This window comes from Chiloscyllium punctatum, chromosome 30, assembly GCF_047496795.1.
Source record: "Chiloscyllium punctatum isolate Juve2018m chromosome 30, sChiPun1.3, whole genome shotgun sequence".
NCBI lineage: Eukaryota > Metazoa > Chordata > Chondrichthyes > Orectolobiformes > Hemiscylliidae > Chiloscyllium > Chiloscyllium punctatum.
In genome coordinates, this window is record NC_092768.1 from 163,330 (window position 1) to 186,384 (window position 23,055).

The following is a 23,055-nucleotide window of genomic DNA, read 5'->3' on the forward strand; positions in this document are numbered from 1 at the left end:
CTCAAGCTTGCCTCTGTGTTGACCTTCATGTTAACCCAGCCACTGGGCTTTGTCCTTCTATCGAGAAGAGCAGACGATGCCACTCAGATGACTTTGACTTTCCACTGTGGGTGTAGTACAGTCTGCCAGCAGCAGGGGATGGTGTTGCATCACCTTAATGGCAGGACCGGGTCCAAACTCTGAGGGGTCTGACCCCTTTTTGATTGGAGCGAGGGAGAGGGGAAAGCTCACTGTCATTTGTCGCTACCGGTTGCTTAAAGGTTTTAATTTGCACCCCATTTGCGTGGGAGTTATATGCCCACTGACGGGACGAAGTGACAACAAAATCAGAGTGGGAAAGAGAAATTGCTGGAGCAAGTCAGCATCTGGAGTGGGGGTGGGGGAAGGGGAAGAAAGCAGACAAGGTTTCTGGTCCGGTGAGCCTTCTTGAGGACGGCAGTTTTCATTTGTCGCCAAAAAAGGAGGAAGTCTGAAATGATCATCTCCTTGGTAGATGAAAGGACAAGTTGGCCAGGGAGAGCAGAATTGAGAGTATCGTAGGTTTTGTTTGTTGACAAGAGCAGACCGCTCGGCCCTGGGAACGCACGCCTTTGGAGCGAACGGACGGGACTTGAAATCGGCACTCTTGCATTGAGATATGGAGCTGGCCTCTCAAAATGCCGCAGACTCCCCGGCGGGGAATTGAACCCCGTTCTCCCGCGTGACAGGCGGGGATACTAACCACTATACTACCGAGGATTGGACGACAGCGCACTCTGTCGCATCCGTATTAGGTAGAATGTTCTTATGTGAAATTTGGATTTTGTTGTCAATTTGAGTTCTTCTTTAGATCATCTTCTACCTCTGTGGAGATGATTAAGGGAATAGTTATTGTTGTTTTCATGTTTTATTATTTGACTATCTATCTTTCAAGTAATCCGCCGCCGCTGCTGCTGCTGCTGTAAAACAGCCTTTTCGTTGTGCCCTACCGTCTGTGTTAAACTTCGTCTGCTGCTGATCCACGCGCTCTCTCCCATTACCTGCTTCTAACAAACTGATTTGTGTACGACAGCACAAATCCAACAGCCTGGCTTCAATTCCCACTGCCAAATGGACTCAGCACGAAAGCTTCCCCTTTTCAAGCTCGTCCCCTCAGGTTCTACTACCACCCATCAATCGCTTCCTCATCAGAGAGCAGTGCTCCCGGAGGACGGTGGGGTGACTTTACTGTACGCTGCATCAGATCTCTCAGCCATGCATTTAACATCGAAACATAGAAATTAAGTGCAGGAGTAGGCCATTCAGCCCTTCAAGTCAGGCAGAATCCGAGGAGCAGGAAAATCAGGATGCTGCCTGACTTGCTTCGCGTTTCCAGCGCCACTCTGATCGAGACTCTGATTTCCAGCGCCACTCTGATCGAGACTCTGATTTCCAGCGCCACTCTGATCGAGACTCTGATTTCCATCAACTGCAGTCCTCACTTGTTCCATTCAGCCCTTCAAGACATCACCACCATTCAATGTGATCATGACTGAACATGTAATTTCAGTAACCACTCCACTCCAGCTTCCTCTCCTTCCTCTTCCTCCCCTGGATCCCTTTAGCTGCAAGGTCTACGTCCGGCTCCCTCTTGAGTGTATCTCACAAACCGGCATAGCCGCATCTTCCTGTGGGAGACAAGTCCACAGGTTCACCACTCTCTGAGAGAAAAATTCTTCCTGAATCGCTTGCCCTTCGTTCGGAGACTGTGACCCCTGGTTCTGGACGCCCCCAACATTGGGAACCGGTGAACGTTTGCTGGGATCCCTCAGTACCAAGCATGGATCTGCATGGGTTTCTCTTCAGAAGGGTCAGTGTGAATGGCCTGCTTCCACACTGTGGTGCTCCTATGATGCCAACAGTGTAGGTTGAGTACCTGCACGTGCTTTCTCAAGCTTGCCTCTGTGTTGACCTTCATGTTAACCCAGCCACTGGGCTTTGTCCTTCTATCGAGAAGAGCAGACGATGCCACTCAGATGACTTTGACTTTCCACTGTGGGTGTAGTACAGTCTGCCAGCAGCAGGGGATGGTGTTGCATCACCTTAATGGCAGGACCGGGTCCAAACTCTGAGGGGTCTGACCCCTTTTTGATTGGAGCGAGGGAGAGGGGAAAGCTCACTGTCATTTGTCGCTACCGGTTGCTTAAAGGTTTTAATTTGCACCCCATTTGCGTGGGAGTTATATGCCCACTGACGGGACGAAGTGACAACAAAATCAGAGTGGGAAAGAGAAATTGCTGGAGCAAGTCAGCATCTGGAGTGGGGGTCGGGGAAGGGGAAGAAAGCAGACAAGGTTTCTGGTCCGGTGAGCCTTCTTGAGGACGGCAGTTTTCATTTGTCGCCAAAAAAGGAGGAAGTCTGAAATGATCATCTCCTTGGTAGATGAAAGGACAAGTTGGCCAGGGAGAGCAGAATTGAGAGTATCGTAGGTTTTGTTTGTTGACAAGAGCAGACCGCTCGGCCCTGGGAACGCACGCCTTTGGAGCGAACGGACGGGACTTGAAATCGGCACTCTTGCATTGAGATATGGAGCTGGCCTCTCAAAATGCCGCAGACTCCCCGGCGGGGAATTGAACCCCGGTCTCCCGCGTGACAGGCGGGGATACTAACCACTATACTACCGAGGATTGGACGACAGCGCGCTCTGTCGCATCCGTATTAGGTAGAATGTTCTTATGTGAAATTTGGATTCTGTTGTCAATTTGAGTTCTTCTTTAGATCATCTTCTACCTCTGTGGAGATGATTAAGGGAATAGTTATTGTTGTTTTCATGTTTTATTATTTGACTATCTATCTTTCAAGTAATCCGCCGCCGCTGCTGCTGCTGCTGTAAAACAGCCTTTTCGTTGTGCCCTACCGTCTGTGTTAAACTTCGTCTGCTGCTGATCCACGCGCTCTCTCCCATTACCTGCTTCTAACAAACTGATTTGTGTACGACAGCACAAATCCAACAGCCTGGCTTCAATTCCCACTGCCAAATGGACTCAGCACGAAAGCTTCCCCTTTTCAAGCTCGTCCCCTCAGGTTCTACTACCACCCATCAATCGCTTCTTCATCAGAGAGCAGTGCTCCCGGAGGACGGTGGGGTGACTTTACTGTACGCTGCATCAGATCTCTCAGCCATGCATTTAACATCGAAACATAGAAATTAAGTGCAGGAGTAGGCCATTCAGCCCTTCAAGTCAGGCAGAATCCGAGGAGCAGGAAAATCAGGATGCTGCCTGACTTGCTTCGCGTTTCCAGCGCCACTCTGATCGAGACTCTGATTTCCAGCGCCACTCTGATCGAGACTCTGATTTCCAGCGCCACTCTGATCGAGACTCTGATTTCCATCAACTGCAGTCCTCACTTGTTCCATTCAGCCCTTCAAGACATCACCACCATTCAATGTGATCATGACTGAACATGTAATTTCAGTAACCACTCCACTCCAGCTTCCTCTCCTTCCTCTTCCTCCCCTGGATCCCTTTAGCTGCAAGGTCTACGTCCGGCTCCCTCTTGAGTGTATCTCACAAACCGGCATAGCCGCATCTTCCTGTGGGAGACAAGTCCACAGGTTCACCACTCTCTGAGAGAAAAATTCTTCCTGAATCGCTTGCCCTTCGTTCGGAGACTGTGACCCCTGGTTCTGGACGCCCCCAACATTGGGAACCGGTGAACTTTTGCTGGGATCCCTCAGTACCAAGCATGGATCTGCATGGGTTTCTCTTCAGAAGGGTCAGTGTGAATGGCCTGCTTCCACACTGTGGTGCTCCTATGATGCCAACAGTGTAGGTTGAGTACCTGCACGTGCTTTCTCAAGCTTGCCTCTGTGTTGACCTTCATGTTAACCCAGCCACTGGGCTTTGTCCTTCTATCGAGAAGAGCAGACGATGCCACTCAGATGACTTTGACTTTCCACTGTGGGTGTAGTACAGTCTGCCAGCAGCAGGGGATGGTGTTGCATCACCTTAATGGCAGGACCGGGTCCAAACTCTGAGGGGTCTGACCCCTTTTTGATTGGAGCGAGGGAGAGGGGAAAGCTCACTGTCATTTGTCGCTACCGGTTGCTTAAAGGTTTTAATTTGCACCCCATTTGCGTGGGAGTTATATGCCCACTGACGGGACGAAGTGACAACAAAATCAGAGTGGGAAAGAGAAATTGCTGGAGCAAGTCAGCATCTGGAGTGGGGGTGGGGGAAGGGGAAGAAAGCAGACAAGGTTTCTGGTCCGGTGAGACTTCTTGAGGACGGCAGTTTTCATTTGTCGCCAAAAAAGGAGAAAGGACAAGTTGGCCAGGGAGAGCAGAATTGAGAGTATCGTAGGTTTTGTTTGTTGACAAGAGCAGACCGCTCGGCCCTGGGAACGCACGCCTTTGGAGCGAACGGACGGGACTTGAAATCGGCACTCTTGCATTGAGATATGGAGCTGGCCTCTCAAAATGCCGCAGACTCCCCGGCGGGGAATTGAACCCCGGTCTCCCGCGTGACAGGCGGGGATACTAACAACTATACTACCGAGGATTGGACGACAGCGCACTCTGTCGCATCCGTATTAGGTAGAATGTTCTTATGTGAAATTTGGATTTTGTTGTCAATTTGAGTTCTTCTTTAGATCATCTTCTACCTCTGTGGAGATGATTAAGGGAATAGCTATTGTTGTTTTCATGTTTTATTATTTGACTATCTATCTTTCAAGTAATCCGCCGCCGCTGCTGCTGCTGTAAAACAGCCTTTTCGTTGTGCCCTACCGTCTGTGTTAAACTTCGTCTGCTGCTGATCCACGCGCTCTCTCCCATTACCTGCTTCTAACAAACTGATTTGTGTACGACAGCACAAATCCAACAGCCTGGCTTCAATTCCCACTGCCAAATGGACTCAGCACGAAAGCTTCCCCTTTTCAAGCTCGTCCCCTCAGGTTCTACTACCACCCATCAATCGCTTCCTCATCAGAGAGCAGTGCTCCCGGAGGACGGTGGGGTGACTTTACTGTACGCTGCATCAGATCTCTCAGCCATGCATTTAACATCGAAACATAGAAATTAAGTGCAGGAGTAGGCCATTCAGCCCTTCAAGTCAGGCAGAATCCGAGGAGCAGGAAAATCAGGATGCTGCCTGACTTGCTTCGCGTTTCCAGCGCCACTCTGATCGAGACTCTGATTTCCAGCAACTGCAGTCCTCACTTGTTCCATTCAGCCCTTCAAGACATCACCACCATTCAATGTGATCATGACTGAACATGTAATTTCAGTAACCACTCCACTCCAGCTTCCTCTCCTTCCTCTTCCTCCCCTGGATCCCTTTAGCTGCAAGGTCTACGTCCGGCTCCCTCTTGAGTGTATCTCACAAACCGGCATAGCCGCATCTTCCTGTGGGAGACAAGTCCACAGGTTCACCACTCTCTGAGAGAAAAATTCTTCCTGAATCGCTTGCCCTTCGTTCGGAGACTGTGACCCCTGGTTCTGGACGCCCCCAACATTGGGAACCGGTTAACGTTTGCTGGGATCCCTCAGTACCAAGCATGGATCTGCATGGGTTTCTCTTCAGAAGGGTCAGTGTGAATGGCCTGCTTCCACACTGTGGTGCTCCTATGATGCCAACAGTGTAGGTTGAGTACCTGCACGTGCTTTCTCAAGCTTGCCTCTGTGTTGACCTTCATGTTAACCCAGCCACTGGGCTTTGTCCTTCTATCGAGAAGAGCAGACGATGCCACTCAGATGACTTTGACTTTCCACTGTGGGTGTAGTACAGTCTGCCAGCAGCAGGGGATGGTGTTGCATCACCTTAATGGCAGGACCGGGTCCAAACTCTGAGGGGTCTGACCCCTTTTTGATTGGAGCGAGGGAGAGGGGAAAGCTCACTGTCATTTGTCGCTACCGGTTGCTTAAAGGTTTTAATTTGCACCCCATTTGCGTGGGAGTTATATGCCCACTGACGGGACGAAGTGACAACAAAATCAGAGTGGGAAACAGAAATTGCTGGAGCAAGTCAGCATCTGGAGTGGGGGTGGGGGAAGGGGAAGAAAGCAGACAAGGTTTCTGGTCCGGTGAGCCTTCTTGAGGACGGCAGTTTTCATTTGTCGCCAAAAAAGGAGGAAGTCTGAAATGATCATCTCCTTGGTAGATGAAAGGACAAGTTGGCCAGGGAGAGCAGAATTGAGAGTATCGTAGGTTTTGTTTGTTGACAAGAGCAGACCGCTCGGCCCTGGGAACGCACGCCTTTGGAGCGAACGGACGGGACTTGAAATCGGCACTCTTGCATTGAGATATGGAGCTGGCCTCTCAAAATGCCGCAGACTCCCCGGCGGGGAATTGAACCCCGGTCTCCCGCGTGACAGGCGGGGATACTAACCACTATACTACCGAGGATTGGACGACAGCGCGCTCTGTCGCATCCGTATTAGGTAGAATGTTCTTATGTGAAATTTGGATTTTGTTGTCAATTTGAGTTCTTCTTTAGATCATCTTCTACCTCTGTGGAGATGATTAAGGGAATAGTTATTGTTGTTTTCATGTTTTATTATTTGACTATCTATCTTTCAAGTAATCCGCCGCCGCTGCTGCTGCTGCTGTAAAACAGCCTTTTCGTTGTGCCCTACCGTCTGTGTTAAACTTCGTCTGCTGCTGATCCACGCGCTCTCTCCCATTACCTGCTTCTAACAAACTGATTTGTGTACGACAGCACAAATCCAACAGCCTGGCTTCAATTCCCACTGCCAAATGGACTCAGCACGAAAGCTTCCCCTTTTCAAGCTCGTCCCCTCAGGTTCTACTACCACCCATCAATCGCTTCCTCATCAGAGAGCAGTGCTCCCGGAGGACGGTGGGGTGACTTTACTGTACGCTGCATCAGATCTCTCAGCCATGCATTTAACATCGAAACATAGAAATTAAGTGCAGGAGTAGGCCATTCAGCCCTTCAAGTCAGGCAGAATCCGAGGAGCAGGAAAATCAGGATGCTGCCTGACTTGCTTCGCGTTTCCAGCGCCACTCTGATCGAGACTCTGATTTCCAGCGCCACTCTGATCGAGACTCTGATTTCCAGCGCCACTCTGATCGAGACTCTGATTTCCATCAACTGCAGTCCTCACTTGTTCCATTCAGCCCTTCAAGACATCACCACCATTCAATGTGATCATGACTGAACATGTAATTTCAGTAACCACTCCACTCCAGCTTCCTCTCCTTCCTCTTCCTCCCCTGGATCCCTTTAGCTGCAAGGTCTACGTCCGGCTCCCTCTTGAGTGTATCTCACAAACCGGCATAGCCGCATCTTCCTGTGGGAGACAAGTCCACAGGTTCACCACTCTCTGAGAGAAAAATTCTTCCTGAATCGCTTGCCCTTCGTTCGGAGACTGTGACCCCTGGTTCTGGACGCCCCCAACATTGGGAACCGGTGAACGTTTGCTGGGATCCCTCAGTACCAAGCATGGATCTGCATGGGTTTCTCTTCAGAAGGGTCAGTGTGAATGGCCTGCTTCCACACTGTGGTGCTCCTATGATGCCAACAGTGTAGGTTGAGTACCTGCACGTGCTTTCTCAAGCTTGCCTCTGTGTTGACCTTCATGTTAACCCAGCCACTGGGCTTTGTCCTTCTATCGAGAAGAGCAGACGATGCCACTCAGATGACTTTGACTTTCCACTGTGGGTGTAGTACAGTCTGCCAGCAGCAGGGGATGGTGTTGCATCACCTTAATGGCAGGACCGGGTCCAAACTCTGAGGGGTCTGACCCCTTTTTGATTGGAGCGAGGGAGAGGGGAAAGCTCACTGTCATTTGTCGCTACCGGTTGCTTAAAGGTTTTAATTTGCACCCCATTTGCGTGGGAGTTATATGCCCACTGACGGGACGAAGTGACAACAAAATCAGAGTGGGAAACAGAAATTGCTGGAGCAAGTCAGCATCTGGAGTGGGGGTCGGGGAAGGGGAAGAAAGCAGACAAGGTTTCTGGTCCGGTGAGCCTTCTTGAGGACGGCAGTTTTCATTTGTCGCCAAAAAAGGAGGAAGTCTGAAATGATCATCTCCTTGGTAGATGAAAGGACAAGTTGGCCAGGGAGAGCAGAATTGAGAGTATCGTAGGTTTTGTTTGTTGACAAGAGCAGACCGCTCGGCCCTGGGAACGCACGCCTTTGGAGCGAACGGACGGGACTTGAAATCGGCACTCTTGCATTGAGATATGGAGCTGGCCTCTCAAAATGCCGCAGACTCCCCGGCGGGGAATTGAACCCCGGTCTCCCGCGTGACAGGCGGGGATACTAACCACTATACTACCGAGGATTGGACGACAGCGCGCTCTGTCGCATCCGTATTAGGTAGAATGTTCTTATGTGAAATTTGGATTTAGTTGTCAATTTGAGTTCTTCTTTAGATCATCTTCTACCTCTGTGGAGATGATTAAGGGAATAGTTATTGTTGTTTTCATGTTTTATTATTTGACTATCTATCTTTCAAGTAACCGCCGCCGCTGCTGCTGCTGCTGTAAAACAGCCTTTTCGTTGTGCCCTACCGTCTGTGTTAAACTTCGTCTGCTGCTGATCCACGCGCTCTCTCCCATTACCTGCTTCTAACAAACTGATTTGTGTACGACAGCACAAATCCAACAGCCTGGCTTCAATTCCCACTGCCAAATGGACTCAGCACGAAAGCTTCCCCTTTTCAAGCTCGTCCCCTCAGGTTCTACTACCACCCATCAATCGCTTCCTCATCAGAGAGCAGTGCTCCCGGAGGACGGTGGGGTGACTTTACTGTACGCTGCATCAGATCTCTCAGCCATGCATTTAACATCGAAACATAGAAATTAAGTGCAGGAGTAGGCCATTCAGCCCTTCAAGTCAGGCAGAATCCGAGGAGCAGGAAAATCAGGATGCTGCCTGACTTGCTTCGCGTTTCCAGCGCCACTCTGATCGAGACTCTGATTTCCAGCGCCACTCTGATCGAGACTCTGATTTCCAGCGCCACTCTGATCGAGACTCTGATTTCCATCAACTGCAGTCCTCACTTGTTCCATTCAGCCCTTCAAGACATCACCACCATTCAATGTGATCATGACTGAACATGTAATTTCAGTAACCACTCCACTCCAGCTTCCTCTCCTTCCTCTTCCTCCCCTGGATCCCTTTAGCTGCAAGGTCTACGTCCGGCTCCCTCTTGAGTGTATCTCACAAACCGGCATAGCCGCATCTTCCTGTGGGAGACAAGTCCACAGGTTCACCACTCTCTGAGAGAAAAATTCTTCCTGAATCGCTTGCCCTTCGTTCGGAGACTGTGACCCCTGGTTCTGGACGTCCCCAACATTGGGAACCGGTGAACTTTTGCTGGGATCCCTCAGTACCAAGCATGGATCTGCATGGGTTTCTCTTCAGAAGGGTCAGTGTGAATGGCCTGCTTCCACACTGTGGTGCTCCTATGATGCCAACAGTGTAGGTTGAGTACCTGCACGTGCTTTCTCAAGCTTGCCTCTGTGTTGACCTTCATGTTAACCCAGCCACTGGGCTTTGTCCTTCTATCGAGAAGAGCAGACGATGCCACTCAGATGACTTTGACTTTCCACTGTGGGTGTAGTACAGTCTGCCAGCAGCAGGGGATGGTGTTGCATCACCTTAATGGCAGGACCGGGTCCAAACTCTGAGGGGTCTGACCCCTTTTTGATTGGAGCGAGGGAGAGGGGAAAGCTCACTGTCATTTGTCGCTACCGGTTGCTTAAAGGTTTTAGTTTGCACCCCATTTGCGTGGGAGTTATATGCCCACTGACGGGACGAAGTGACAACAAAATCAGAGTGGGAAACAGAAATTGCTGGAGCAAGTCAGCATCTGGAGTGGGGGTGGGGGAAGGGGAAGAAAGCAGACAAGGTTTCTGGTCCGGTGAGCCTTCTTGAGGACGGCAGTTTTCATTTGTCGCCAAAAAAGGAGGAAGTCTGAAATGATCATCTCCTTGGTAGATGAAAGGACAAGTTGGCCAGGGAGAGCAGAATTGAGAGTATCGTAGGTTTTGTTTGTTGACAAGAGCAGACCGCTCGGCCCTGGGAACGCACGCCTTTGGAGCGAACGGACGGGACTTGAAATCGGCACTCTTGCATTGAGATATGGAGCTGGCCTCTCAAAATGCCGCAGACTCCCCGGCGGGGAATTGAACCCCGGTCTCCCGCGTGACAGGCGGGGATACTAACCACTATACTACCGAGGATTGGATGACAGCGCGCTCTGTCGCATCCGTATTAGGTAGAATGTTCTTATGTGAAATTTGGATTCTGTTGTCAATTTGAGTTCTTCTTTAGATCATCTTCTACCTCTGTGGAGATGATTAAGGGAATAGTTATTGTTGTTTTCATGTTTTATTATTTGACTATCTATCTTTCAAGTAATCCGCCGCCGCTGCTGCTGCTGCTGTAAAACAGCCTTTTCGTTGTGCCCTACCGTCTGTGTTAAACTTCGTCTGCTGCTGATCCACGCGCTCTCTCCCATTACCTGCTTCTAACAAACTGATTTGTGTACGACAGCACAAATCCAACAGCCTGGCTTCAATTCCCACTGCCAAATGGACTCAGCACGAAAGCTTCCCCTTTTCAAGCTCGTCCCCTCAGGTTCTACTACCACCCATCAATCGCTTCCTCATCAGAGAGCAGTGCTCCCGGAGGACGGTGGGGTGACTTTACTGTACGCTGCATCAGATCTCTCAGCCATGCATTTAACATCGAAACATAGAAATTAAGTGCAGGAGTAGGCCATTCAGCCCTTCAAGTCAGGCAGAATCCGAGGAGCAGGAAAATCAGGATGCTGCCTGACTTGCTTCGCGTTTCCAGCGCCACTCTGATCGAGACTCTGATTTCCAGCAACTGCAGTCCTCACTTGTTCCATTCAGCCCTTCAAGACATCACCACCATTCAATGTGATCATGACTGAACATGTAATTTCAGTAACCACTCCAGCTTCCTCTCCGTACCCCTGGATCCCTTTAGCTGCAAGGTCTACGTCCGGCTCCCTCTTGAGTGTATCTCACAAACCGGCATAGCCGCATCTTCCTGTGGGAGACAAGTCCACAGGTTCACCACTCTCTGAGAGAAAAATTCTTCCTGAATCGCTTGCCCTTCGTTCGGAGACTGTGACCCCTGGTTCTGGACGCCCCCAACATTGGGAACCGGTGAACGTTTGCTGGGATCCCTCAGTACCAAGCATGGATCTGCATGGGTTTCTCTTCAGAAGGGTCAGTGTGAATGGCCTGCTTCCACACTGTGGTGCTCCTATGATGCCAACAGTGTAGGTTGAGTACCTGCACGTGCTTTCTCAAGCTTGCCTCTGTGTTGACCTTCATGTTAACCCAGCCACTGGGCTTTGTCCTTCTATCGAGAAGAGCAGACGATGCCACTCAGATGACTTTGACTTTCCACTGTGGGTGTAGTACAGTCTGCCAGCAGCAGGGGATGGTGTTGCATCACCTTAATGGCAGGTCCGGGTCCAAACTCTGAGGGGTCTGACCCCTTTTTGATTGGAGCGAGGGAGAGGGGAAAGCTCACTGTCATTTGTCGCTAACGGTTGCTTAAAGGTTTTAATTTGCACCCCATTTGCGTGGGAGTTATATGCCCACTGACGGGACGAAGTGACAACAAAATCAGAGTGGGAAACAGAAATTGCTGGAGCAAGTCAGCATCTGGAGTGGGGGTGGGGGAAGGGGAAGAAAGCAGACAAGGTTTCTGGTCCGGTGAGCCTTCTTGAGGACGGCAGTTTTCATTTGTCGCCAAAAAAGGAGGAAGTCTGAAATGATCATCTCCTTGGTAGATGAAAGGACAAGTTGGCCAGGGAGAGCAGAATTGAGAGTATCGTAGGTTTTGTTTGTTGACAAGAGAAGACCGCTCGGCCCTGGGAACGCACGGGACTTGAAATCGGTACTCTTGCATTGAGATATGGAGCTGGCCTCTCAAAATGCCGCAGACTCCCCGGCGGGGAATTGAACCCCGGTCTCCCGCGTGACAGGCGGGGATACTAACCACTATACTATCAAGGATTGGACGACAGCGCGCTCTGTCGCATCCGTATTAGGTAGAATGTTCTTATGTGAAATTTGGATTCTGTTGTCAATTTGAGTTCTTCTTTAGATCATCTTCTACCTCTGTGGAGATGATTAAGGGAATAGTTATTGTTGTTTTCATGTTTTATTATTTGACTATCTATCTTTCAAGTAATCCGCCGCCGCTGCTGCTGCTGCTGTAAAACAGCCTTTTCGTTGTGCCCTACCGTCTGTGTTAAACTTCGTCTGCTGCTGATCCACGCGCTCTCTCCCATTACCTGCTTCTAACAAACTGATTTGTGTACGACAGCACAAATCCAACAGCCTGGCTTCAATTCCCACTGCCAAATGGACTCAGCACGAAAGCTTCCCCTTTTCAAGCTCGTCCCCTCAGGTTCTACTACCACCCATCAATCGCTTCCTCATCAGAGAGCAGTGCTCCCGGAGGACGGTGGGGTGACTTTACTGTACGCTGCATCAGATCTCTCAGCCATGCATTTAACATCGAAACATAGAAATTAAGTGCAGGAGTAGGCCATTCAGCCCTTCAAGTCAGGCAGAATCCGAGGAGCAGGAAAATCAGGATGCTGCCTGACTTGCTTCGCGTTTCCAGCGCCACTCTGATCGAGACTCTGATTTCCAGCGCCACTCTGATCGAGACTCTGATTTCCAGCAACTGCAGTCCTCACTTGTTCCATTCAGCCCTTCAAGACATCACCACCGTTCAATGTGATCATGACTGGACATGTAATTTCAGTAACCACTCCACTCCAGCTTCCTCTCCTTCCTCTTCCTCCCCTGGATCCCTTTAGCTGCAAGGTCTACGTCCGGCTCCCTCTTGAGTGTATCTCACAAACCGGCATAGCCGCATCTTCCTGTGGGAGACAAGTCCACAGGTTCACCACTCTCTGAGAGAAAAATTCTTCCTGAATCGCTTGCCCTTCGTTCGGAGACTGTGACCCCTGGTTCTGGACGCCCCCAACATTGGGAACCGGTGAACTTTTGCTGGGATCCCTCAGTACCAAGCATGGATCTGCATGGGTTTCTCTTCAGAAGGGTCAGTGTGAATGGCCTGCTTCCACACTGTGGTGCTCCTATGATGCCAACAGTGTAGGTTGAGTACCTGCACGTGCTTTCTCAAGCTTGCCTCTGTGTTGACCTTCATGTTAACCCAGCCACTGGGCTTTGTCCTTCTATCGAGAAGAGCAGACGATGCCACTCAGATGACTTTGACTTTCCACTGTGGGTGTAGTACAGTCTGCCAGCAGCAGGGGATGGTGTTGCATCACCTGAATGGCAGGACCGGGTCCAAACTCTGAGGGGTCTGACCCCTTTTTGATTGGAGCGAGGGAGAGGGGAAAGCTCACTGTCATTTGTCGCTACCGGTTGCTTAAAGGTTTTAATTTGCACCCCGTTTGCGTGGGAGTTATATGCCCACTGACGGGACGAAGTGACAACAAAATCAGAGTGGGAAACAGAAATTGCTGGAGCAAGTCAGCATCTGGAGTGGGGGTGGGGGAATGGGAAGAAAGCAGACAAGGTTTCTGGTCCGGTGAGCCTTCTTGAGGACGGCAGTTTTCATTTGTCGCCAAAAAAGGAGGAAGTCTGAAATGATCATCTCCTTGGTAGATGAAAGGACAAGTTGGCCAGGGAGAGCAGAATTGAGAGTATCGTAGGTTTTGTTTGTTGGCAAGAGCAGACCGCTCGGCCCTGGGAACGCACGCCTTTGGAGCGAACGGACGGGACTTGAAATCGGTACTCTTGCATTGAGATACGGAGCTGGCCTCTCAAAATGCCGCAGACTCCCCGGCGGGGAATTGAACCCCGGTCTCCCGCGTGACAGGGGGGGGTACTAACCACTATACTACCGAGGATATGACGACAGCACGCGCTGTCGCATCCGTATTAGGTAGAATGTTCTTATGTGAAATTTGGATTTTGTTGTCAATTTGAGTTCTTCTTTAGATCATCTTCTACCTCTGTGGAGATGATTAAGGGAATAGTTATTGTTGTTTTCATGTTTTATTATTTGACTATCTATCTTTCAAGTAATCCGCCGCCGCTGCTGCTGCTGCTGTAAAACAGCCTTTTCGTTGTGCCCTACCGTCTGTGTTAAACTTCGTCTGCTGCTGATCCACGCGCTCTCTCCCATTACCTGCTTCTAACAAACTGATTTGTGTACGACAGCACAAATCCAACAGCCTGGCTTCAATTCCCACTGCCAAATGGACTCAGCACGAAAGCTTCCCCTTTTCAAGCTCGTCCCCTCAGGTTCTACTACCACCCATCAATCGCTTCCTCATCAGAGAGCAGTGCTCCCGGAGGACGGTGGGGTGACTTTACTGTACGCTGCATCAGATCTCTCAGCCATGCATTTAACATCGAAACATAGAAATTAAGTGCAGGAGTAGGCCATTCAGCCCTTCAAGTCAGGCAGAATCCGAGGAGCAGGAAAATCAGGATGCTGCCTGACTTGCTTCGCGTTTCCAGCGCCACTCTGATCGAGACTCTGATTTCCAGCGCCACTCTGATCGAGACTCTGATTTCCAGCGCCACTCTGATCGAGACTCTGATTTCCATCAACTGCAGTCCTCACTTGTTCCATTCAGCCCTTCAAGACATCACCACCATTCAATGTGATCATGACTGAACATGTAATTTCAGTAACCACTCCACTCCAGCTTCCTCTCCTTCCTCTTCCTCCCCTGGATCCCTTTAGCTGCAAGGTCTACGTCCGGCTCCCTCTTGAGTGTATCTCACAAACCGGCATAGCCGCATCTTCCTGTGGGAGACAAGTCCACAGGTTCACCACTCTCTGAGAGAAAAATTCTTCCTGAATCGCTTGCCCTTCGTTCGGAGACTGTGACCCCTGGTTCTGGACGCCCCCAACATTGGGAACCGGTGAACGTTTGCTGGGATCCCTCAGTACCAAGCATGGATCTGCATGGGTTTCTCTTCAGAAGGGTCAGTGTGAATGGCCTGCTTCCACACTGTGGTGCTCCTATGATGCCAACAGTGTAGGTTGAGTACCTGCACGTGCTTTCTCAAGCTTGCCTCTGTGTTGACCTTCATGTTAACCCAGCCACTGGGCTTTGTCCTTCTATCGAGAAGAGCAGACGATGCCACCCAGATGACTTTGACTTTCCACTGTGGGTGTAGTACAGTCTGCCAGCAGCAGGGGATGGTGTTGCATCACCTTAATGGCAGGACCGGGTCCAAACTCTGAGGGGTCTGACCCCTTTTTGATTGGAGCGAGGGAGAGGGGAAAGCTCACTGTCATTTGTCGCTACCGGTTGCTTAAAGGTTTTAATTTGCACCCCATTTGCGTGGGAGTTATATGCCCACTGACGGGACGAAGTGACAACAAAATCAGAGTGGGAAAGAGAAATTGCTGGAGCAAGTCAGCATCTGGAGTGGGGGTCGGGGAAGGGGAAGAAAGCAGACAAGGTTTCTGGTCCGGTGAGCCTTCTTGAGGACGGCAGTTTTCATTTGTCGCCAAAAAAGGAGGAAGTCTGAAATGATCATCTCCTTGGTAGATGAAAGGACAAGTTGGCCAGGGAGAGCAGAATTGAGAGTATCGTAGGTTTTGTTTGTTGACAAGAGCCGACCGCTCGGCCCTGGGAACGCACGCCTTTGGAGCGAACGGACGGGACTTGAAATCGGCACTCTTGCATTGAGATATGGAGCTGGCCTCTCAAAATGCCGCAGACTCCCCGGCGGGGAATTGAACCCCGGTCTCCCGCGTGACAGGCGGGGATACTAACCACTATACTACCGAGGATTGGACGACAGCGCGCTCTGTCGCATCCGTATTAGGTAGAATGTTCTTATGTGAAATTTGGATTCTGTTGTCAATTTGAGTTCTTCTTTAGATCATCTTCTACCTCTGTGGAGATGATTAAGGGAATAGTTATTGTTGTTTTCATGTTTTATTATTTGACTATCTATCTTTCAAGTAATCCGCCGCCGCTGCTGCTGCTGCTGTAAAACAGCCTTTTCGTTGTGCCCTACCGTCTGTGTTAAACTTCGTCTGCTGCTGATCCACGCGCTCTCTCCCATTACCTGCTTCTAACAAACTGATTTGTGTACGACAGCACAAATCCAACAGCCTGGCTTCAATTCCCACTGCCAAATGGACTCAGCACGAAAGCTTCCCCTTTTCAAGCTCGTCCCCTCAGGTTCTACTACCACCCATCAATCGCTTCCTCATCAGAGAGCAGTGCTCCCGGAGGACGGTGGGGTGACTTTACTGTACGCTGCATCAGATCTCTCAGCCATGCATTTAACATCGAAACATAGAAATTAAGTGCAGGAGTAGGCCATTCAGCCCTTCAAGTCAGGCAGAATCCGAGGAGCAGGAAAATCAGGATGCTGCCTGACTTGCTTCGCGTTTCCAGCGCCACTCTGATCGAGACTCTGATTTCCAGCAACTGCAGTCCTCACTTGTTCCATTCAGCCCTTCAAGACATCACCACCATTCAATGTGATCATGACTGAACATGTAATTTCAGTAACCACTCCAGCTTCCTCTCCGTACACCTGGATCCCTTTAGCTGCAAGGTCTACGTCCGGCTCCCTCTTGAGTGTATCTCACAAACCGGCATAGCCGCATCTTCCTGTGGGAGACAAGTCCACAGGTTCACCACTCTCTGAGAGAAAAATTCTTCCTGAATCGCTTGCCCTTCGTTCGGAGACTGTGACCCCTGGTTCTGGACGCCCCCAACATTGGGAACCGGTGAACGTTTGCTGGGATCCCTCAGTACCAAGCATGGATCTGCATGGGTTTCTCTTCAGAAGGGTCAGTGTGAATGGCCTGCTTCCACACTGTGGTGCTCCTATGATGCCAACAGTGTAGGTTGAGTACCTGCACGTGCTTTCTCAAGCTTGCCTCTGTGTTTACCTTCATGTTAACCCAGCCACTGGGCTTTGTCCTTCTATCGAGAAGAGCAGACGATGCCACTCAGATGACTTTGACTTTCCACTGTGGGTGTAGTACAGTCTGCCAGCAGCAGGGGATGGTGTTGCATCACCTTAATGGCAGGACCGGGTCCAAACTCTGAGGGGTCTGACCCCTTTTTGATTGGAGCGAGGGAGAGGGGAAAGCTCACTGTCATTTGTCGCTACCGGTTGCTTAAAGGTTTTAATTTGCACCCCATTTGCGTGGGAGTTATATGCCCACTGACGGGACGAAGTGACAACAAAATCAGAGTGGGAAACAGAAATTGCTGGAGCAAGTCAGCATCTGGAGTGGGGGTGGGGGAAGGGGAAGAAAGCAGACAAGGTTTCTGGTCCGGTGAGCCTTCTTGAGGACGGCAGTTTTCATTTGTCGCCAAAAAATGAGGAAGTCTGAAATGATCATCTCCTTGGTAGATGAAAGGACAAGTTGGCCAGGGAGAGCAGAATTGAGAGTATCGTAGGTTTTGTTTGTTGACAAGAGAAGACCGCTCGGCCCTGGGAACGCACGCCTTTGGAGCGAACGGACGGCACTTGAAATCGGCACCCCTGCATTGAGATATGGAGCTGGCCTCTCAAAATGCCGCAGACTCCCCGGCGGGGAATTAAACCCCGGTCTCCCGCGTGACAGGCGGGGATACAAACCACTATACTACCGAGGATTGGACGACAGCGCGCTCTGTCGCATCCGTATTAGGTAGAATGTTCTTATGTGAAATTTGGATTTTGTTGTCAATTTGAGTTCTTCTTTAGATCATCTTCTACCTCTGTGGAGATGATTAAGGGAATAGTTATTGTTGTTTTCATGTTTTATTATTTGACTATCTATCTTTCAAGTAATCCGCCGCCGCTGCTGCTGCTGCTGCTGCTGTAAAACAGCCTTTTCGTTGTGCCCTACCGTCTGTGTTAAACTTCGTCTGCTGCTGATCCACGCGCTCTATCCCATTACCTGCTTCTAACAAACTGATTTGTGTACGACAGCACAAATCCAACAGCCTGGCTTCAATTCCCACTGCCAAATGGACTCAGCACGAAAGCTTCCCCTTTTCAAGCTCGTCCCCTCAGGTTCTACTACCACCCATCAATCGCTTCCTCATCAGAGAGCAGTGCTCCCGGAGGACGGTGGGGTGACTTTACTGTACGCTGCATCAGATCTCTCAGCCATGCATTTAACATCGAAACATAGAAATTAAGTGCAGGAGTAGGCCATTCAGCCCTTCAAGTCAGGCAGAATCCGAGGAGCAGGAAAATCAGGATGCTGCCTGACTTGCTTCGCGTTTCCAGCGCCACTCTGATCGAGACTCTGATTTCCAGCAACTGCAGTCCTCACTTGTTCCATTCAGCCCTTCAAGACATCACCACCATTCAATGTGATCATGACTGAACATGTAATTTCAGTAACCACTCCACTCCAGCTTCCTCTCCTTCCTCTTCCTCCCCTGGATCCCTTTAGCTGCAAGGTCTACGTCCGGCTCCCTCTTGAGTGTATCTCACAAACCGGCATAGCCGCATCTTCCTGTGGGAGACAAGTCCACAGGTTCACCACTCTCTGAGAGAAAAATTCTTCCTGAATCGCTTGCCCTTCGTTCGGAGACTGTGACCCCTGGTTCTGGACGCCCCCAACATTGGGAACCGGTGAACTTTTGCTGGGATCCCTCAGTACCAAGCATGGATCTGCATGGGTTTCTCTTCAGAAGGGTCAGTGTGAATGGCCTGCTTCCACACTGTGGTGCTCCTATGATGCCAACAGTGTAGGTTGAGTACCTGCACGTGCTTTCTCAAGCTTGCCTCTGTGTTGACCTTCATGTTAACCCAGCCACTGGGCTTTGTCCTTCTATCGAGAAGAGCAGACGATGCCACTCAGATGACTTTGACTTTCCACTGTGGGTGTAGTACAGTCTGCCAGCAGCAGGGGATGGTGTTGCATCACCTTAATGGCAGGACCGGGTCCAAACTCTGAGGGGTCTGACCCCTTTTTGATTGGAGCGAGGGAGAGGGGAAAGCTCACTGTCATTTGTCGCTACCGGTTGCTTAAAGGTTTTAATTTGCACCCCATTTGCGTGGGAGTTATATGCCCACTGACGGGACGAAGTGACAACAAAATCAGAGTGGGAAACAGAAATTGCTGGAGCAAGTCTGCATCTGGAGTGGGGGTGGGGGAAGGGGAAGAAAGCAGACAAGGTTTCTGGTCCGGTGAGCCTTCTTGAGGACGGCAGTTTTCATTTGTCGCCAAAAAAGGAGGAAGTCTCAAATGATCATCTCCTTGGTAGATGAAAGGACAAGTTGGCCTGGGAGAGCAGAATTGAGAGTATCGTAGGTTTTGTTTGTTGACAAGAGAAGACCGCTCGGCCCTGGGAACGCACGCCTTTGGAGCGAACGGACGGGACTCGAAATCGGCACTCTTGCATTGAGATATGGAGCTGGCCTCTCAAAATGGCGCAGACTCCCCGGCGGGGAATTAAACCCCGAACTCCCGCGTGACAGGCGGGGATACTAACCACTATACTACCGAGGATTGGACGACAGCGCGCTCTGTCGCATCCGTATTAGGTAGAATGTTCTTATGTGAAATTTGGATTTTGTTGTCAATTTGAGTTCTTCTTTAGATCATCTTCTACCTCTGTGGAGATGATTAAGGGAATAGTTATTGTTGTTTTCATGTTTTATTATTTGACTATCTATCTTTCAAGTAATCCGCCGCCGCTGCTGCTGCTGCTGTAAAACAGCCTTTTCGTTGTGCCCTACCGTCTGTGTTAAACTTCGTCTGCTGCTGATCCACGCGCTCTCTCCCATTACCTGCTTCTAACAAACTGATTTGTGTACGACAGCACAAATCCAACAGCCTGGCTTCAATTCCCACTGCCAAATGGACTCAGCACGAAAGCTTCCCCTTTTCAAGCTCGTCCCCTCAGGTTCTACTACCACCCATCAATCGCTTCCTCATCAGAGAGCAGTGCTCCCGGAGGACGGTGGGGTGACTTTACTGTACGCTGCATCAGATCTCTCAGCCATGCATTTAACATCGAAACATAGAAATTAAGTGCAGGAGTAGGCCATTCAGCCCTTCAAGTCAGGCAGAATCCGAGGAGCAGGAAAATCAGGATGCTGCCTGACTTGCTTCGCGTTTCCAGCGCCACTCTGATCGAGACTCTGATTTCCAGCGCCACTCTGATCGAGATTCTGATTTCCAGCGCCACTCTGATCGAGACTCTGATTTACAGCAACTGCAGTCCTCACTTGTTCCATTCAGCCCTTCAAGACATCACCACCATTCAATGTGATCATGACTGAACATGTAATTTCAGTAACCACTCCAGCTTCCTCTCCGTACCCCTGGATCCCTTTAGCTGCAAGGTCTACGTCCGGCTCCCTCTTGAGTGTATCTCACAAACCGGCATAGCCGCATCTTCCTGTAGGAGACAAGTCCACAGGTTCACCACTCTCTGAGAGAAAAATTCTTCCTGAATCGCTTGCCCTTCGTTCGGAGACTGTGACCCCTGGTTCTGGACGCCCCCAACATTGGGAACCGGTGAACTTTTGCTGGGATCCCTCAGTACCAAGCATGGATCTGCATGGGTTTCTCTTCAGAAGGGTCAGTGTGAATGGCCTGCTTCCACACTGTGGTGCTCCAATGATGCAAACAGTGTAGGTTGAGTACCTGCACGTGCTTTCTCAAGCTTGCCTCTGTGTTGACCTTCATGTTAACCCAGCCACTGGGCTTTGTCCTTCTATCGAGAAGAGCAGACGATGCCACTCAGATGACTTTGACTTTCCACTGTGGGTGTAGTACAGTCTGCCAGCAGCAGGGGATGGTGTTGCATCACCTTAATGGCAGGACCGGGTCCAAACTCTGAGGGGTCTGACCCCTTTTTGATTGGAGCGAGGGAGAGGGGAAAGCTCATTGTCATTTGTCGCTACCGGTTGCTTAAAGGTTTTAATTTGCACCCCATTTGCGTGGGAGTTATATGCCCACTGACGGGACGAAGTGACAACAAAATCAGAGTGGGAAACAGAAATTGCTGGAGCAAGTCAGCATCTGGAGTGGGGGTGGGGGAAGGGGAAGAAAGCAGACAAGGTTTCTGGTCCGGTGAGCCTTCTTGAGGACGGCAGTTTTCATTTGTCGCCAAAAAAGGAGGAAGTCTGAAATGATCATCTCCTTGGTAGATGAAAGGACAAGTTGGCCAGGGAGAGCAGAATTGAGAGTATCGTAGGTTTTGTTTGTTGACAAGAGCAGACCGCTCGGCCCTGGGAAAGCACGCCTTTGGAGCGAACGGACGGGACTTGAAATCGGCACTCTTGCATTGAGATATTGAGCTGGCCTCTCAAAATGCCGCAGACTCCCCGGCGGGGAATTGAACCCCGGTCTCCCGCGTGACAGGCGGGGATACTAACCACTATACTACCGAGGATTGGACGACAGTGCGCTCTGTCGCATCCGTATTAGGTAGAATGTTCTTATGTGAAATTTGGATATTGTTGTCAATTTGAGTTCTTCTTTAGATCATCTTCTACCTCTGTGGAGATGATTAAGGGAATAGTTATTGTTGTTTTCATGTTTTATTATTTGACTATCTATCTTTCAAGTAATCCGCCGCCGCTGCTGCTGCTGCTGTAAAACAGCCTTTTCGTTGTGCCCTACCGTCTGTGTTAAACTTCGTCTGCTGCTGATCCACGCGCTCTCTCCCATTACCTGCTTCTAACAAACTGATTTGTGTACGACAGCACAAATCCAACAGCCTGGCTTCAATTCCCACTGCCAAATGGACTCAGCACGAAAGCTTCCCCTTTTCAAGCTCGTCCCCTCAGGTTCTACTACCACCCATCAATCGCTTCCTCATCAGAGAGCAGTGCTCCCGGAGGACGGTGGGGTGACTTTACTGTACGCTGCATCAGATCTCTCAGCCATGCATTTAACATCGAAACATAGAAATTAAGTGCAGGAGTAGGCCATTCAGCCCTTCAAGTCAGGCAGAATCCGAGGAGCAGGAAAATCAGGATGCTGCCTGACTTGCTTCGCGTTTCCAGCGCCACTCTGATCGAGACTCTGATTTCCAGCAACTGCAGTCCTCACTTGTTCCATTCAGCCCTTCAAGACATCACCACCATTCAATGTGATCATGACTGAACATGTAATTTCAGTAACCACTCCAGCTTCCTCTCCGTACCCCTGGATCCCTTTAGCTGCAAGGTCTACGTCCGGCTCCCTCTTGAGTGTATCTCACAAACCGGCATAGCCGCATCTTCCTGTAGGAGACAAGTCCACAGGTTCACCACTCTCTGAGAGAAAAATTCTTCCTGAATCGCTTGCCCTTCGTTCGGAGACTGTGACCCCTGGTTCTGGACGCCCCCAACATTGGGAACCGGTGAACTTTTGCTGGGATCCCTCAGTACCAAGCATGGATCTGCATGGGTTTCTCTTCAGAAGGGTCAGTGTGAATGGCCTGCTTCCACACTGTGGTGCTCCAATGATGCAAACAGTGTAGGTTGAGTACCTGCACGTGCTTTCTCAAGCTTGCCTCTGTGTTGACCTTCATGTTAACCCAGCCACTGGGCTTTGTCCTTCTATCGAGAAGAGCAGACGATGCCACTCAGATGACTTTGACTTTCCACTGTGGGTGTAGTACAGTCTGCCAGCAGCAGGGGATGGTGTTGCATCATTTTAATGGCAGGACCGGGTCCAAACTCTGAGGGGTCTGACCCCTTTTTGATTGGAGCGAGGGAGATGGGAAAGCTCACTGTCATTTGTCGCTACCGGTTGCTTAAAGGTTTTAATTTGCACCCCGTTTGCGTGGGAGTTATATGCCCACTGACGGGACGAAGTGACAACAAAATCAGAGTGGGAAACAGAAATTGCTGGAGCAAGTCAGCATCTGGAGTGGGGGTGGGGGAAGGGGAAGAAAGCAGACAAGGTTTCTGGTCCGGTGAGCCTTCTTGAGGACGGCAGTTTTCATTTGTCGCCAAAAAAGGAGGAAGTCTGAAATGATCATCTCCTTGGTAGATGAAAGGACAAGTTGGCCAGGGAGAGCAGAATTGAGAGTATCGTAGGTTTTGTTTGTTGACAAGAGCAGACCGCTCGGCCCTGGGAACGCACGCCTTTGGAGCGAACG

The 23,055-nt window shown here is 50.2% G+C and overlaps 12 non-coding genes across 12 annotated transcripts; all 12 read right to left on the reverse strand.

The window, feature by feature from the left end:
* Positions 1-666: 666 nt before the first annotated feature.
* Positions 667-738, reverse strand: trnad-guc (transfer RNA aspartic acid (anticodon GUC)). The gene has a single exon. It is a non-coding gene; the product is annotated as a tRNA-Asp (tRNA).
* A 1,835-nt stretch (positions 739-2,573) lies between these two features.
* Positions 2,574-2,645, reverse strand: trnad-guc (transfer RNA aspartic acid (anticodon GUC)). The gene has a single exon. It is a non-coding gene; the product is annotated as a tRNA-Asp (tRNA).
* A 1,803-nt stretch (positions 2,646-4,448) lies between these two features.
* trnad-guc (transfer RNA aspartic acid (anticodon GUC)) lies at positions 4,449-4,520 on the reverse strand. Its single transcript has one exon. It is a non-coding gene; the product is annotated as a tRNA-Asp (tRNA).
* Positions 4,521-6,292: 1,772 nt separating this feature from the next.
* trnad-guc (transfer RNA aspartic acid (anticodon GUC)) lies at positions 6,293-6,364 on the reverse strand. The gene has a single exon. It is a non-coding gene; the product is annotated as a tRNA-Asp (tRNA).
* Positions 6,365-8,199: 1,835 nt separating this feature from the next.
* Positions 8,200-8,271, reverse strand: trnad-guc (transfer RNA aspartic acid (anticodon GUC)). Its single transcript has one exon. It is a non-coding gene; the product is annotated as a tRNA-Asp (tRNA).
* A 1,834-nt stretch (positions 8,272-10,105) lies between these two features.
* trnad-guc (transfer RNA aspartic acid (anticodon GUC)) lies at positions 10,106-10,177 on the reverse strand. Its single transcript has one exon. It is a non-coding gene; the product is annotated as a tRNA-Asp (tRNA).
* A 1,743-nt stretch (positions 10,178-11,920) lies between these two features.
* Positions 11,921-11,992, reverse strand: trnad-guc (transfer RNA aspartic acid (anticodon GUC)). The gene has a single exon. It is a non-coding gene; the product is annotated as a tRNA-Asp (tRNA).
* Positions 11,993-13,797: 1,805 nt separating this feature from the next.
* trnad-guc (transfer RNA aspartic acid (anticodon GUC)) lies at positions 13,798-13,869 on the reverse strand. The gene has a single exon. It is a non-coding gene; the product is annotated as a tRNA-Asp (tRNA).
* Positions 13,870-15,704: 1,835 nt separating this feature from the next.
* Positions 15,705-15,776, reverse strand: trnad-guc (transfer RNA aspartic acid (anticodon GUC)). Its single transcript has one exon. It is a non-coding gene; the product is annotated as a tRNA-Asp (tRNA).
* Positions 15,777-17,538: 1,762 nt separating this feature from the next.
* Positions 17,539-17,610, reverse strand: trnad-guc (transfer RNA aspartic acid (anticodon GUC)). Its single transcript has one exon. It is a non-coding gene; the product is annotated as a tRNA-Asp (tRNA).
* Positions 17,611-19,391: 1,781 nt separating this feature from the next.
* On the reverse strand, positions 19,392-19,463 carry trnad-guc (transfer RNA aspartic acid (anticodon GUC)). The gene has a single exon. It is a non-coding gene; the product is annotated as a tRNA-Asp (tRNA).
* A 1,822-nt stretch (positions 19,464-21,285) lies between these two features.
* Positions 21,286-21,357, reverse strand: trnad-guc (transfer RNA aspartic acid (anticodon GUC)). The gene has a single exon. It is a non-coding gene; the product is annotated as a tRNA-Asp (tRNA).
* Between the last annotated feature and the right edge of the window lie 1,698 nt (positions 21,358-23,055).